This window comes from Mytilus californianus, unplaced genomic scaffold (assembly GCF_021869535.1).
Source record: "Mytilus californianus isolate M0D057914Y unplaced genomic scaffold, xbMytCali1.0.p SCAF_1, whole genome shotgun sequence".
In the NCBI taxonomy this organism is placed as follows: Eukaryota; Metazoa; Mollusca; class Bivalvia; order Mytilida; family Mytilidae; genus Mytilus; species Mytilus californianus.
Genome location: NW_026262581.1, coordinates 44,943,909 through 44,955,397, shown reverse-complemented (window position 1 = coordinate 44,955,397; position 11,489 = coordinate 44,943,909). Strand labels below are relative to the sequence as shown.

The window sequence follows — 11,489 nt, the reverse complement described above, 5'->3', positions numbered from 1 at the left end:
TAAATTTACAATTGAACTCTTAAAATATGTTCTATTATATTGTATTGTATTACATTGTATTGCATTGTATTTAAAATGTATAATTGTTTGTTTGTATTGCTTGACCCTAATGGGTGTAATTTTGCAATAAAGATTATAATAAAAATTACTCGAATCCTCCATTCTATTGCTTATGGTAAAATGATCCAGACAAATAATCTACTAAGAACAGTTACTATGAATCGTTAAACTCGTCTACATCCTGCATGCTCTGTTTCATAATTCCAATCTGCAAACAATATTTACAGATATAAAGTCGTTAACAGTTCACATTAAATCAAACAGAATTTGTATATATTACCAGGTTTCTAACTTTATACGACGGAAGAATTTTTTATGCAGAGTGCTTATATATTTCAAAAGATTCATGCTTTAACAAACGTATAAACCTGATTTTTATCTTAAATTTTAAGACATGAAATACAATATAATTTACCTTGTACAACCTAGGGAAGTATACACAAGGAAATCTGAAATTTTTTGACAACACTAAGCTGTGATATTAAAGAAAACACGATAAATATAGAAACTATATAATATTTCTGTGTGATATAAGCTTTCGACTGAACTAGATTTCAGTTTGAAAATTTATAAAGGTAGACGTCAGAACAAGAAGGACCAAGAAGCAGGAGAGACTATATGAACAATACCAAGTTTTGAGACAAACATCAAATGTTTCAAAGATTTTTAAAAAATATTACTGTAATACATGCATAGAAAATGAGCTCCTACATCGTTATGATTATAACGAATTTGTGTGTGTGTGCCTAATAAGTCGAACACGTGCTGTTTGACAAAAATGAAATTAGCATGCAAGTTATGGCGTCACAAGTGACGTATGTAATAAAGATGTTTTACGTGACGTCACTAGCAGCCGTATAGATCCAGTTTACCATGTAATGACATAGGCCCAGGTGAATAATGTAAAAGGTGAAAAGCATGTAAGTTGTCGATCTATCGGGTTTTTATATTTGGATAAATTAGACGAAATATCCAACGAGTACACGGATCCCTCTTTTTTTAGAAGGACATTTGACTTGATACTGTATGAAGATTATTTGTTCCAAATTTTATGAAAAAATCACCGATGATTTTTTTTTAAATTAGATAAATATGCAGCTAAAATGCCTTTTTTTCTTCTTTTTTTTTTACCAAATTCGTGTAATTTTAATAAAAATTAATTATTTTCAAAGAATTGTTACGCAAATGAAGAGCATACTTTTGTAAATAAGATATTCCAAATCTTTTTACAAAAATGTGCATGTGTTAATCTTTTGAAACAAAAAAGTTAAGTATGTCTGTCCAATGGATAGAAATGTACAAGAAACCGACATTTGAAGTAAAAGTCTAAAATTTTGACCCCATTTATCTCTAAATTTAGCACATGAAGGTATATTTGTATTAACTAAGTGAACAATAGCTTGTATTCAAATTTTCGTTAAAAATCACCGTGGGATCAAAGTATCGTATGAGTATGCCCTTAATTTCTAGTTCCTTTGGCTGTCACGCGTTCACATTTCTGTCCAAAAGAAAAAGGAGGAGAAAAAATATGAAGCACATTTTCACAAGCGGACACGTAGTTTTGGAACAACTTTCATCAGGAACACCTACAGTTTATAAAGTTAAAAAATGTAAACTGGTATGAGATCATTAAAAATATTGCTGGTTAAGTGTGTCTTTGGGTTGCTGTCTTATTGACGTAAACCCCATATCTTCCTTTATTCATATTTAACAGAACACTCAAACTGTATGAAGTGGAAATTGAGAGGGAAAAAAATCAGTTCATTCATTTTAGTACCGAATTACTGCGAGCATAGTCAGCGGTTGTCTTCAGTCATTTATTTTTAATGTGTACATTTGTGTGTGTGTGTTGGGGGGGGGGGGGGGGGGGGGGGGGTCCTTTGAGGGATTGATGGTTTTGGCAGATCTTTGATAAAGTCTTTTAGATTAATTAATTTTTCCAGATTCGGGGCAATGAAAAGCTTGACTTATAGTGTTGTCAATTGTCTATTGTTGACGACACTATGTTTGCCTTTACCGTAGATATTTTTTTTATATTTTCGTGTCGATTGGTTGTTGTCTCATTGACGTATACTGCAAAATTATTTGTCGGAGAGAAAAGTTGTCAACTTTTACAGAAACTATCAAAGATCTGACATCAATATCAGATTCCCTCAATGGCAAAACACATTAAGATATCGTATAACAAAACACATTAAGATACCGTATAACAAAACAAATTAAGACACCGTATAACAAAACGATACCGTATAACAAAACACAACTAGTGACGAGGTTCCTTACTTGGGACAGGAATATGGACATGTGACGGGGTTATATAGTAGTGATTGTTTGATATCTCTTTTCCTTTCAATCAAAAGTATATGAAAGAACGTACGATAAAAAATCAGGTAAAAACACTTAACTTTATAATACCGGTATAACAGATAACAACAACAAAATATGTACAGGCAAAACATGCAGTAGATAATACCGAACTCATTTTGTTGTATATCCAAATTTAGTTCTGCTGTGAAAATTTCATAAAAAAAAAATGCAAAATAATTTTCATTTACATACTTCTTATCCTAAGATATTTAAAAAAAAAAGTAACATTGAAGATAATTAATATGTAAGAATGTTATAGCTATAAATGATTATAAATGAGTCATGTGATTAGCTCTTTTGCTGTCTTTTGCATGGTCCTTATACCTCTTTTGACTTTATATCACTGAAAGTATTTCATTTATTAAACTTATGCATGTTATGCTTGTGGTGGTTTGTTTACCAAAACTTAAGTGTGTGTAATAAGTGCGCGTGGTATTTTGTTTATACACGATTAGCGTGTTCGCCGCGAGTGCAGAATTTGTGGGTTCGAACCCCGGTTAGGTCAAAGCAAAGACTAAAATTGGTGTTTGCTGCATCTCAGTACTAAGCACGCGGTATTAAAGAGTAAGACTGGTCTACTCGGAGTCAGAATATTAATGTGTCCGGGTAGGGCGACATGTCTTCCTGTGGACTGTTACTTTGTTATAATACGGCTCAGCATGTCAGTCTAGTACTAAGCAGGGTTTATATCTATATCGCACTAACATTGTTCTCGTCTTTGGACATTCATTTATTATGCCACTGGACGTTTATCTCGGCTGATGTTCCTGGACGATTAGCTGATTTAACCAGGTCCTCGTCAATTCCTCTTAATATGATTATTATCATTGTACTATCTACATGTATAGTTTATGTATTTAGTTTCACCAGGAAACTCTGACATCCGTATTATTTATCTTGGTACATGCACGTCGAGGACATCCGTATATACATGGATTTTCATACACGCAATAAAGTTGTACCTTGAGAAAAAAGGAAAATAAAAATACAAACACTCGATGATTCATTTGTCTATTTTCTAACTTTTTTTTTATCTAACTGGGGAAGGCTAAGAGATTGCAATATTTAATATATTACCTGTATGGTTAAACAATATATAAAAAGAAACGGATGGCGAGGCTACTATACACCTACATGTATATCTAATTTATTTGATCTGTATGTATATAAGGTGTGTAAGTGAACATAAAGATTATTGATTCGTCATCATCATCTGCTTACTTATTGTGTATATTGATAATTTGTAATAAGCTAATATAATGTATACATTGCATGTTACAATGTTGGAGTATACGTAGATTTTGCTATACAGGATTTCTTTTCTACAAGGTATGTTGTGCGTTCTTATAAATATATAAACCCATCCTTAAAGGATATCATAAACTATAATTGCCTCCTATTTATTGTCACCCTAGTCTAGGAGGTCTTTGTTTTATAAGCGAATTTCTAGGGCTGTAAAATAATACACAGTAAGTGTCTATGCTATTTCTCATATATGGTTGAGATCACAGCTAGTATTAGCAGTTCTTGGAAGTTTCTTCCATCAAGTACAGATAGCCGGTGCGTCGTCGGTCAAAAACATAACTCATATAATACATTGTACATTGTGACAGAAATTGACAATGCATTATTCTTTGGTATAATAAATGTTGAATTTTTGCAACTTTTTTTGTTTGTTCGTGTCTTGTGTATTGGTCATTTTGGACTTTATGCTCTTGTAGTAATTCATGACTTCGAATCTTTTAGCCTCTATTGCATAATCTAGAAAAACAAGCATTGTAATGTATTAAAAGAAATATTTCTAACCTTACAAATAACAAAACGAATGACGTATAGCTATCTGCCGGCGTTCAAACTTATAACATGATATCTGATATAGGAATATACACTACACCGCTACACAGAATAATATTATAATGATAGAAATATATGTATTAAAACATAGGACGAACGACTATCAAAACCGTACAAGGCAGAAATGATAAAAATATACTATAATCCTATATACATGTGTATATGAGGAAGATGAGCAAATACGAGAGATAAATTCTTATAGTTTCAGAATATGATATTGTATCAATATGATACTTCCGTGGTTTCATAGGGAAAAAGACAAACATTTCATTCCAAGGACCCGACCTTCCACAATATAAAAGATTAACAAAAACACTAAGAAAAATTCAGCTAACATTTAGGGATTCAGCCCAATAACTAAGTAGCTGGGTCTCTGCTAATCTTTTTCCATGTTTCAGTAAAAAATACAAAATGGAATGAATCATTGGATTGCCGCGAAATGATGTCATTTTATGGATGGAAATGGAACATTTGAAAGTTTTGCAATCTAATTAAAATATAGAACTCGGATTTCGTTATACTACATCCGAGTTCTATATTTTAATTAGATTGAAAGTTTTGTTGCGGTTTAAACTGTAATTCAAAGAAAGTGTACTCAGACTTATTGTGTGTAACTAGCATGCTATTAAAACCATAAAATGACAAAACGCAGTAGTTTTTAATACTTCTTTATTTCATCTTTGCACCATGACTGTTTGAGGAATTTATTTAAGTTTTATAGTATGATACTTTGATTTGTGCAAGTTTTCATTATGTCCAAACCCTAGAAATAAATTTCAATAAAATAAGACTTTCAAAGGTCGAGGGTACATATATGGACCAGCTTGATCGTTAAGAAGGATAAGGAGATAAAATTGAATACATCCTGAATCAAGTCATATATAAAAAAGAAGATGTGGTATGATTGCCAATGAGACAACTCTCCACAAGAGACCAAATGACAAAAAAATTTAAAAACTATAGGTCACCGTTCGGCCTTCAAAAATGAGCAAAGCCCATACCACACGGTCAGCTATAAAAGGCCCCGAAATGACAATGTAAAACAATTCAAACGAGAAAATAATGGCCTAATATGACAATATAATCACGGTATTCCTAAAGTTTTAAAGTTTAGTATATCTATGATCATTTAAACATATGAATTCTTCAAGTCAGACCGAAGTTTTAATTCATGATACTAGTATACTAGTAATAAAGAAACGAACAAGACAATGCATTTTCAATTTAAACTGAAATTGGATACACGGTATCAAGCTTTAACATTGTCCAATCGGTCTAATATTTACAGAGTATTGTTTTCTTATGAAAACCATTGATTTAAAAGAAAATGAAAACATGGAACCCATTGATTTAACGCAAAATGTTTCGATTCGTAATTTTATCGATTTATTTACCCAAAAATAAAAAGAAAACGATTTTTGAAGCATAAGCATGGTCTGATTAAAATTTTGAATGCTTTCCCAGATATTTGAAAACAAATTCTCATCATCGAAATTGCATGAGTGCCGTTTTTTGTCATCATTTTACGAAAATAGATATGCCGCCCCTGTGTTTAAAACATGGTATTTTCTCACTTTCTAACCCGGTAAGATTTTTTTTTATCAAATGTATTTGCTTTGCAGATGAATATTTGTCACTGGATAATTTCACAGTTTATTCTATTTATATTATTTTTTTTTTATGATAAACTGGTGTACAAAAAAGTGTAACGTTATTTTTCTTGACAAGAGAAGTTTTTTGTCATGCATGTCGGGTCCATTTGTATCTAACTATACGGGATGGATTTTGATCACTGTTGAAGGCTGTCATTTGGACTCTGTTGGAAAGTTGTCTCATTGACAATCGTTTCATATCTATATTTATTGTAATCAATGGGTGTTTTCATATTATGCATATATCATTTTTATAAGTAAACTAACTTGTAACAATTCATATAATATACATATTATGCCAGATTGAAAGTTAAATATTTCATAATTTCCATAAAATTAAGAGATCAACATCCTGTGTTTAATTCATATTTTTAAATCATTTGTTTTCGAATTGGAAGGTTAAAAAATCGGACAAACAACTATCTACATTTTTAGTTTGAACACCGGGTGTTTATATCGTCTGAACGCGGGTGTTGATATTTTAAACAATAACATTACAATTTTGAACACTTGCCTAAGCCTAGACATTTAATGAACATGTGGCATTAAAATATTGAACATTCGATATTTAAGTTCTGACTGCGTCCAGACGCGTCAGGCGTCGGTTATATGTACAGTTTTCTGGTGGAGGGTATCAGCCGCCAAATAGTCAGGACTTCCGAGGCTGTGTTGACATGAATTATCGTTGATATGGTCATTATTATATGTCAACTATTTACAAAAGTTAGAATTTTCGAAATACAAGGGATTTTCGACCCCAGGAATAGATTACCTGAGCTGTATCTGACAAAACCTTCGGAATTTGGGTCCTCAATGCTCTTCAACTTCGTACTTTATTCGGCCTTTTTTTTTAACTTTTTTGAATCGAGCGTCACGGATGAGTCTTGTGTAGACGAAACGAGCATCTGGCGTACAGAATTTTAATCATGGTATCTATGATTAGTTTATTTACAATACTTATCCTTGTAAAAATACAATAAATAGTCAAATTGACTACTCGTGAAGGCTGGTTCCATAAAGAATAGGAAAAATGCAGACATTAATATTTAGTTATCAAAATCACAGATTTCTTGGAGTAAAATGATGGTGGCATTTTAAATTCTTATAAATCGATGCATATATAAGACGTTATATCAGTTGCGTCATTGTGTTATAAGGTTGGACACAAATTACAACGTTTACATGTGATATCTTCATATATAGGTGAAGTTTATTGATGGTTACTCTTATCAGGAATTTTATTTAACAAGCGATAAATTTTGAGATTGTAAAATACCGGTATATAGCTTTATAGCCATGTGAACATAAACGTGATCGAAAATTCATGTTTCGTAATATTTGCTCTTCCTATTCATTGGCCTAATATTGTAACAAAAACATTGTGCATTTCATTTGGATTAAAGAACCCTTTTCATCTGGTTTGTATTGATTATGATAGTTCTAGGATTGTTGATCCATGATTTCAATTATTCTTCTGTCGAATAAATATGTAATTTTAAGTGGGATAAACAGTATATTGAAAATGTTATTCTTGCGGTTTTAAAGTGAAGCAGGTCCACTTTGCGTGCACGAGTGTAATGTTCTATTTCTGGGATTGTGGTATGTTCTCAAAACTATGAATTCATTGCAAAAACAATCGGTTGTGTCATGTTTACTGTTATAAAAGACGTCAACTGTCTATCCTTCCAGAATCTTCAGCTGTTTATTTTCTGGGTTGTGTTTCACGAACCTATTTATTTAATATTGTTTAAAATTATGAATAAATGATTGGTTTCGTCTGTTCACTAACAAGAACCGTTGAAGTTTACGAAACAATTGAATTTACGTGAGACACCCATTATATACCCCAGTGCCGGATCCGGGGGTTGGAATCCCCCTTTTTTTGACGATCGATGCATTTGAATGGGGACATATAGTTGGAATCCCCCTCCTTTATTCTGGGTTAGGAACCCCCTTTTTAAAATGACTGGATCCGCCCCTGTAGCCAAAAACATATAATACATGTCTTTGTTATACCCTGTGATCTTAAATTTTTTTAATATATTTGACACGTAATTTTCAAGAATTTTTTTTAAAAAGTGTCTGATAACCAGATCAGCCTTTTTGTTTTACTTCATGTGCTCAGATAGATTTTGAATTAGCAAACTTTCTTTCAGAGAAGACATTAATAAGTAAAAAAAACTTTTTTCTCGTCAATTTGTATAGTTTATGGACGATAAAATGTGTTTAAACTAAACATTCTTATGTTGTTCTCTCTTACAACTTAAGATAATCATTCGTGTGAGCTGTACACGAAGGTCATTTAGTAGAACTCACTCTAGAGTAATCCATACCTGTCTGTGTTCCTGACCAACTGCAGAACTCACTCAAGAGTTATCCGTACCTGTCTGTGTTCCTGGTCAACTGCACGACAGTTTTGCGTGGAACCATAGCTAAATTCTTTTACGCCATTTTCAACATAGGAATACGCCAATTTAATTCAATCTAATTGAAGACGCCTTTATATTTGTAAAAAATGTACATAACATGCCTTACTGAAGCAGTCTGCATGAAGCTTACTTTGAGATTACATGATAAAAATGTGTATTTTGATTGTTGAAATTATTTATTTAAAAAAAATCAGTACATGTATGTATATGAATAAATTTCACATAAAAATCAATGCGATGTATTTAATTTGAAAATAAGCTTAAATATATTATTCATTTTCCTCTTTTTAAGGACCATCAACAAAATAGACTATGTGAAAGTAGTACCTCTTTATACATATCGTCCAATACTTATATATCATGAAAATTGACCGCATTTTGATAAATTTCACTTAGTTAGAAATAGTTTTACTACAGATCTTTTTTTGGTACCAAATTCTCCTCCCTTATCATAAATTTTGCATGCCAGCACATAAGCGTTGACTACTAGGATTGTGACACCCTCTGGGACGAAACGTAAATTTCTATCTCCATAAAAAATGTTTAGGTTTAAGCGTTCTTGACGAAAGTAAACCAAGAGAAGCGCTTTGAACGCACGACGTTTATTAAGTAATATTTTTATTTAGTATGACAGTTTAGACCCGTTAGGTTTTTATGCACTCAAACTTTTAACTTGTTTTCCCTTTTCCACGCTCCTGATCTCGGGGGTATATCAAAGGTTATTCAAGAATCACGTGTCATGCATATGTTTAAGAACGCATATCTAAAGCGCTATGAATATTTGTTAAATTTCTATTGTGCTGTTGAAAACTTTATATGTTATTATGCTGAATTTATTTAACAATTCTGACAATCTTGTTTCTCTATTATTATTATTTGTATAAAATGTTTAAATTTTACTAATGAAATATAACTTTATTTACGGTAAAAGCTAGCTGTTGAGTTTTCTTTGTATACGAACCTACTTTGGAATTTACCGTTTTCCCCTTCTGTTATTTTTGATAAATGACCTATAATGAATTTTACTGTTTGTGCCGTTGTTGCATGTTATTTAAGCCAAATCATTTTGTAATGCCTTGCTCATGACAGAATGATCTATTAGATTTTTTTTCAGTCAAAACTACAGGTGCACTAAAATATAAAAAAGGTAAATTTGACCCCTAAACTGTATATGGTTATCTTTTATGAAGGTCTTACAGTTTTATGTGTAATACTTCTAAACTTTAATCATTGATAAGGGATAAAAGGTAAGTAGATTTTCAAGCAACATAGGAATGAAATAATATATATGTTTATACTTTGCAAGAAAAAATAAACCCACTCAATGTATCATATATTAAATACCTGTAACCTTTTTAGTAACATAAGAACATTGCACATTAATTGTATACAAAACAATATTATACAGAATACTTAATTATCATAAACCTTTTATGACCCTAGCTTCTGTACAATGCAAATGTCTATTTGTCTATTTGTCAACGGTCTTTACACATTTTATCTATATGAAGTAATTAACTGCACAGACAATATATCAGATGTAAAAATGGTTGCTACGCAACATTTTCACGTATCTCTTTTATGCTTTGAATATCTAGCATTGATTTATCAATTCAATTTCACCTGATCTTTCTTTCAGAATCTTCAGAGTGCACACCTTCAGAAAGCGGAATTCAATATTTAGAAGGTAATTATACATTTATGTAACATAAGTTTAAACTTTCAACAATGATAAAAATTATTATCAGATAATCATAAATGATAAGTAAAAAACAATGGAACTTGAGCCTCGACTCGTTGCTTAATTGGAGATGTAATCAATAGTTTTGGTCTTCAGGTATACAGTCTGTCGTTGCCTTTACAAACGACCATGCTGCGCAATGAATTCTGTTAGTAAGTAAAATATAACTGACAGAACTTTCGAAATTCATGACAGATATAACTGACAGCGCTTTCTTAATTTATGTCAGATATAACTCAAACCAGTTTCGAAATTTATGTCAGATATAACTGACAGAACTTTCGTAATTTATATCAGATATAACTGAAAGAACTTAAGCAATATACGTCAGATATAACTGATAGAAATTTAGTAATTTATGTCAGATATAACTGACAGAACTTTCGCAATATATGTCAGATATAACTTGCAGAACTTTCGTAATTTATGTCAGATATAACTGACAGAACTTTCGCAATTTATGTCAGATATAACTGACAGAACTTTCGCAATATTTGTCAGATGTAACTGACAAAACTTTCATAATTTATGTCAGAAGATTTCCCTGTCCAGAGGTGTACTTTATACTTCCTATGATTATTGAAATGTTTGTACGGATAGTTTCGTATTATTATCTATATATTACAACAACAACAACATCAACAATACTTTATTTTAAGGGGCGCATTACATTTGCGCGAATTTGGGGATTATTTTTTTTTACTTTTGCGCGCAGCTTTTGATTACATTTGCGCGCATTAATTTTACAGGTAACAAAGATTAAATAAAGATAATTCATAATAAATATGACTATAGTTATAATGAATTTGGAACATATTTGTAAATTTAAATTATATTTTATTCATATTTAATTCTGAAAAAATATACAGTGATCATGAGAAATCGCGCAATGGCTTAAGATATACATGTAACTTAGTTGTGAATATATCAGAGTCAACAGTATTCTGTTTCATAATTTTACCGAATAGTGATCGCTTTAATAAATATTATCATATCGGTTGAGAATTAGCTTCTCTTTTTGGATAACGAGTGGCCACATGACATTCTTTATTCTTTAGTAAAAAAATCCATCGGTCTTTAACAGAAATAAACGGACCAGAAAACCGGTCGTTAACAAACTTTTACATGTTAATGACCGATTGTGCGTGGTTTCTCTGTTTAGACTGATATCAATTTTATATTGGAATTGTTGGATTGTTTACCAAATGTTTTCGTTAATTATAAGACAAGTTGCTTTCTTTAAAAAAAGAAATGCAATCGTAAACCCAAAGGCTTGTTTGGCATTAAATATCAGATAATGGTTTGATAAAGATGTATTGTTTTATATTATTTTTGTTGTATAAGAATTAGAAACTGACATTGATTGTTTACTTACTGTAACTTCTG

General features: G+C 31.3%; 1 protein-coding gene across 1 annotated transcript in view; it reads left to right on the top strand.

Moving 5' to 3' along the window:
* Positions 1–3,646: 3,646 nt before the first annotated feature.
* The window catches only part of LOC127703148 (phospholipid-transporting ATPase ABCA3-like), a 46,141-nt gene continuing 38,298 nt past the window's right edge, over positions 3,647–11,489 (top strand). The window contains exons 1-2 of the mRNA XM_052207653.1: positions 3,647–3,756; positions 10,002–10,049. The gene's annotated coding sequence lies outside the window, so the exon portion shown is untranslated. The remainder of the gene's footprint in view (positions 3,757–10,001; positions 10,050–11,489) is intronic.